General features: G+C 43.1%; 1 protein-coding gene across 3 annotated transcripts in view; it reads left to right on the top strand.

Annotated features, from left to right (window-relative positions):
- The first annotated feature begins 1,136 nt into the window (after positions 1-1,136).
- Positions 1,137-6,000, top strand: part of ADCY7 (adenylate cyclase 7) — a 67,856-nt gene continuing 62,992 nt past the window's right edge. Inside the window, exon 1 of one of the 3 annotated variants that reach the window (XM_027813195.2) lies at positions 1,137-1,253. The gene's annotated coding sequence lies outside the window, so the exon portion shown is untranslated. The remainder of the gene's footprint in view (positions 1,254-6,000) is intronic. The other 2 variants (XM_027813194.2, XM_014284482.3) reach the window with 2 other exon arrangements.

Below are 6,000 nucleotides of genomic sequence, written 5' to 3'. Positions count from 1 at the left end.
CCAAATTGCTGAAACTGGATTTAAATTCCTTTCCAAGATCCCCAGCCCTAACACCCCCAAAGCAACCTAATGGCTGGGCAGTCTCAGGAAATGTATTTCCTATTTGCCCACCGATACTCAAACAGGAGCTTAAGGGTCCAACGAAGATGTCGTGCTTGTGGTGTGTGCACTGAACCGCTGCTCCCTCCGCGAGGGGCAATTCAAGCACATAGCTCGGGCCTACAGAGTATAGAAAATACCAGCTGGCTAGCAGTACGCAAATAAAAATTGTGTTTGGTTACTAATCCATTATTGCAGTAATGGTACAACCGTGGATGACTAACGCGTGGTGGTAGCTGCAGGCAGCTGGGCACACGCCTGCCTGCCACGGGCCGCACGCAGTCACCTGTGACTAACGCCTCCCTAGATAAACTTAATCCAAAAATCCACAGAAATCAGCATTTCGTTCTGTTGCCTGGAATGAGCTTTGCGTTGGATTTACATGCGGTAGATTCTGTCACCTGCAATGAGCTTTGCATCGGACTTAGGTGTGGTAGAGCTAGGCTTGGTCTGAATTAGTGGCCAGATGTTTGAGGCTTGACACACTGAGGACTCATTGCCAGCCCGGTGAAACTCACCCAAAACGTACCCAGAGGACTAAAGCAGTGAGTAAATGGAGGAGCGGGAAACGGGTGCTGTGGGATGGCCACAGCAGTGGCCTGCAAAGGTCACGTCCCTCATCCCTGCATGCAGCCTGGCTGTGGGGAAGTTCGGGGTCCTGCCACAGGCACTCCAGCTGTGGCTGGATTTTTGAAAGCTGCCTGTAAACTTTTGTATTTTTCAGGGTCCCGGGCAGAAGTTTGCTTCCACACCTCTACAGCGTGGATGCCGATGGCTAGTCACTCTCCTTGTGTGACGGGTCAGCGGGACACAAGGGCACCCCTCACACTCTGTGAGGGACGGGGCGCTGCAGACCCTGCTCGGAGGCCTTGAGGGGGGGTGGCTGAGGGGCTCCCCCTCACGCAGGGGTGTTAAATGCCGCTGACCGCGGCCGTCCCGTTATGCGCGCGTCCCCTCACGGCCCCTGAGGAGAAGGGGCGGTGGCCCCGCCAGGGGGCGGAAGGGGCGCTGCCGCCGCGCGCGTGTCCCGCCCGTCCCGCCCTCCCTGCGCCGGGGAGGCTCCGGCGGCCCCAGAGACACCTCAGGCGGCTGAGGCGGAGCGGCCGGTGCCAGCCCTGCCCCGCTGCTGCCCGCTCCTCTTCCGCCGGCCGCAGGTGAGAGACCGCACCGGGGGGTGAGGACTGGGCTGGGGTCGTTCGGGGGCCCCGCTCCGCGGAGCGCGAAACGAGGAGTCTACATGGTTACCGCCTGCCTCTCCTCGCACCGCTTGATGCGCTTGGAAGTTTGCGGGCTCGTAAGCCTTTCTCCCAAGTTTATTTCGCGTGGAAAAGGCGGATTTGGGAAGCTGCGAGGCCTGAAAACTGGCGTGTGTTTCTGCGCAGAGGATGAATGGAGAAGTTGCTGGCTGGGCTTGCCTTTGGCATAGGCATGCACTCAAAAGCCAAAGGCTGTCTATTCTTACAGAGCAGTTTAGATCCTTTTTTTTGGCTTGGGTTTTTTTTGTGGTGGGTTTTTTTGGGGTTTTTTTTGGTTTTTTTTGTTTTTTTGGTTTTTTTAGTTTGATACAGCTTTAGATTGATACAGCTGAAGGAGGTACTTTAATATCCAGGGGAAACTTGAAATATCTGTTAGAGGGTGGGTTAGTGTCTTTTTTTTTTTTTTTTTTTTTTTTTTTACTGCTGAGTAGGTAAATTACTTCTAATCTCAGTAGGACCTGTCAGGGCATTTCTATAATGAGTATTCTGTGTTATTAAAGGGATTAAAATGCTTTATTACGTGTAGTATGGCATTTCATCCTTATGACTAGGATCTAACGTTTGCCAGTGGTGGTAAAGTGTGTCATGTCGCAGGAGCAGACCATCACCGATGACCCAGGACCATGCTAAAGTTGGTTGAACCTGAAACTTCGTTTATGACCAGTAATGCTGTGGTCAGCAGAAGTGCTGAAGACTCGCAAAGACACTTTGAAAGTGTTTTTGGACATGCAAAGTAAATAGGTGGTCTAATGTTTTAATTTGGTTTGGCATAGAAACCTGCTTTTCTCCTGTCAGTTGTGTTATATTTTATTTGTAGTGCTGTGTGCCTGATGGGCTTGGTTGTCACACAAGACCATGCTGTGCAAATATAAGGTGGGGGGAAATCCATGTCAATGCGCCTAAAAGGTGTGGGTTTGATTCTGAGGTGCCTGTGATTTATTATAGGAAATCAAGTGTCCTCTGCTGGACACTGTAATACGAAAAATTCTTCATAATAGGAAATAGGATGTAACTGTATTGGCGTTAATGACATTAGTGCTTTGTGCTAAGATTCATGATGCAGGGGTGTCTTCTTTTGTTTGTTTGTGTTTCAAAGGGAGCTAGGAACCATAAAAGGAACTCTCCTTAAAATAAACAAACAAACAAACAAAAACCCCAGGAGATATTAACTTGTTTACTTTATGTCTACAAAGGAAAATTACCACAGAGAAATTCTACATCTATTACATATTTCGAGGATAAATAAGAATAATGTGGTGGTGCCATTTTTCAAAATATTATTGTTAAGCAAGCAGGATTCCAGGAGAGAAAGAGAAAGCTTCTGGGATGGTTTGATGATTGTGTCTAGGTCAGAAATAAATAAACCAGCAAACAGTGTTGTTGTGAGTGGTTGGGGACTTCTGTTTGTTTGTTTAGCTATCCTGACCTTTGTTAAATATTAAAGTCCTGATCTGGAAGGTTTTATATGATGTGCTATAAGAAGAAGAAGAATGTGTTGCAGGCCTATGGTAAGACTCAGGATATAGTGTACTTATTGTATGTGTGTAGTATAGTAAATGAAGTACTTAAAAAAAAAAAAAAAAATCTTCATTGTAGCGGTTGACGTTAAAACCAGTATTTGCCGAAGTCACCAACACATTGACAGTTTTCCCCCTATCCAGAAATGTTGAATGGAAAATGAGGAGCATGTGGAATACCACTCTGAAAACAGTAAGCTGATACTGATTTCTAATGGCCATTATAGTGTGCTATTTCTGCTTCCAGGAGCCATTACTAACAGCAATTAGGGTCACTGGGGGTTCTTGTAGAGCAGCCATTAGCCTTTGTAATTTTTTTCTTAATGAAGCTAATGTCAACACCATTAAGAGTAAACATGAAAGATACTTCATTCCCTAACATATGTGGATATTTAAGTTCTTGTGGTTTGTGCTAAGTGAAAGAGCAGGTGCTGGCTGAGAGCTAATTAGTTTAGGTGTTAGCCTAGAGACAGATGATCATTGTCTTCTGTTAATGTGGGTGTTTGTGTAATTGCCAGTTGCTCTTAGATTAAAAAAGAAAAAGACAATACCCCCTGTGGAATTACAATAAAATCTTTAATTGGATTCTTAGATTTATTCTTGGGTTACATCTTTGACTTTGATTTAACATTACAGAGTTTATCAAAGTGACTCATTCTCTGATTTAAATTTATTATGAAGGCTGTGAAACCTGGGCTGAGATACTTCACCCAGTGATTGATCCCTCGGTCTCATGGTTTGTGTAGAAGCTACTTTTTATCTTTCTGGAAAAGGATTCAGTCTACCTGGGTTTTTTTGGTGTTTTGGATTAATGAAAAGTCATACTCAAGCTGCACTAAGCGTCTGTAGGGCTTCTGTATTGAAACATTTGGGACTTTTACTATAAAGAAATTATTTTTTGTGTAAATCAAAGATTGTTTCGTTATCATAAGAAATCAGCCTGGGAACTGAGGTTTGTAAGAGCAGATAGGCAATGGAATTAGTGTTGTCCTCTAGGTTACAAGGAGCTGCCTGCTTGGGTGCTGCTTTGACTGACTGAGGTGTGAGGATGGGTACTCGCTAGCAGTGAGCATGCGTTGGCTGCTGTCTGCTACTTGCTTTTCTCTGCTGTTCTTCCGGGCTGGATGTGGTGCTCTGTGTGAGAAGCACCTGTGTTCACAGGCAGTTCCAAAGATTTATGTATACTGTTAAAGTGGAGTTGCAGCCTTACTTAAACCAAAAAGGTCTTTCAGATGAAAACCAGGACCTGGCTGAGCCAAAGATCACTCTTCTCCTCTAAGCAGAGCCCAGGCAGTATTTGATTTCTTAATGCAGTCTCTTTAACGTGCCCTTTGAGGAGCTAACAGGTTCTTTCAGAGACTGAATACTGCGTAAATAGCAAGATAATCTATGAAAGGAGCACCTACAAAGTTTCAAGATGATTATTTGCTAAGCTGACACAGGATGTTACAGTGTGAAATAGTTTGTAACCACGGCACAGTTAGATCATCTTGTATTAGAACAAGGAAGTGCAACTTCTTCCTTAGATCATTATGGTATACTTCATAAATAGTCAATGTCTTGTGTTTGCTGAAAAATGTATTTTACTGTTTTCAAAATGTAAAATATAAAGACATTGATCTAGGATTTCCTTATACTCTTATTTAAAAAACCAACATTTTCACCTGGAAAAAAATGTTGTCTTAAAAAAGTTTTAGAGCACTTTTATCTCATAATAAAATAATTATCATTGTTATCTCCAGAGACTTGCAAATAGCTTTAACTATTGCTGTTGCTTGCCTTTTGCTTCTTATACTATCCTCTCTTCCTGAGCCACCTTGGGTAGGATCCAGGCTCTGTCTTGCAGCACCAAGCAGCAGGGTAGTCCATACATGCAGGTAGAGGAGCAAGCAATACATTCCATCTTTTCCTTGGAAGCGTTTTTCTTTGCTTAGTAAGTGTAACGTAGTGTATAGATGTTGTAATAAGATTTCCTGCATACTATGTGTAGGTTGCCACTGCTGTGTGTTATCTCTTCAGAATTAATAAAATTCAGGTGTAAAAGGTGAAATAATTTTTTCTAGGTTACTCAAACATAAATGGCAAAATTTAAGTAGATCATGGGGCTGCTGTTTGTTTTCTAATCAAGGCATTGCTTTACCTCAGTGGCTTGGAGTTGTGACCTGAGTTTGTATCAAAATGTATCCTTCAAACTTACTCATTTTGTGTAGTCTGTTTTCAGTAGCATTTTTATAAAAACCAAATAAACCTTCTCTTTTGTGGCAGTAAGGCTGCTGATTTGATCTTTACAGCACAGGCCCACAGCTCAGAGGTTTCAGGTCAGTCGGTGCTTTAAAGATGAAACAAAGTCAAAGCTGGCTCTTGTGTGCCACAGGGCTGCACATACTGCTTTTCCTCAGAGCTTCTACCACAGCTAATGGCCAAAATGTTCCTCCCTTTAACAGCTGTTCTGTAATCCTCATTTCAGCATGAAAAGTAACTTCTGGTCTGTAATTAGAGAGAAGGAACAAACAGGGTGTGTTAAACTTCTGTTTCTGGGCATAAAACTAAGTGAATAAGTAATGCATTCTAGGTAAAAAACAGAAATAACAAAGATTACCAAGGACATAAGTAATGGCTAAGTCAGAGAAAGGTGACAAGTTTCTTTCAATGCAGCTGGCTGTTTCTGGCAGCTTCTCCCTGAAGTGCCCTGGTGCTATGTCTGTGTTCGCTGTAGTCTATGTGTGTTTGCTTTGCTCAGGTAGCTTGCAGGGCCTCCTGGTAGAGATAATTGAACGAGATAATTTTCAGACTCATTCTCCTGTATCCTGCATCACAGTTTGTTTAAGAGTAGTGATAGGGCTCTGTACCATCTTCTGTTCTAAGTGATGCAGAAACAAGTATTGTTTGACATGTGAGTTGTCATCCAGCCCACAACAGGAGTGTGTTTTTCTGAGATGCTCAGCAAGTATAGTAATAAATTTATTTATTTATTTATTTATTAATGCTGCCTTGTAAATGGCTGGTTACAAAGCCGCAAGCACACTCTTGTAATATAATCAATATGAATATGTTTTAAAAGGACTTTAAGCTGTAAGGTCTTAAGTGTGCATGCTTTATTTCAAGGAAGGAGACAATATAGTAAGTGT

This window comes from Falco cherrug, chromosome 14 (assembly GCF_023634085.1).
Source record: "Falco cherrug isolate bFalChe1 chromosome 14, bFalChe1.pri, whole genome shotgun sequence".
NCBI lineage: Eukaryota > Metazoa > Chordata > Aves > Falconiformes > Falconidae > Falco > Falco cherrug.
The sequence above is the reverse complement of the archived record's forward strand: the minus strand, read 5'-3'. Positions and strand labels throughout refer to the sequence as shown.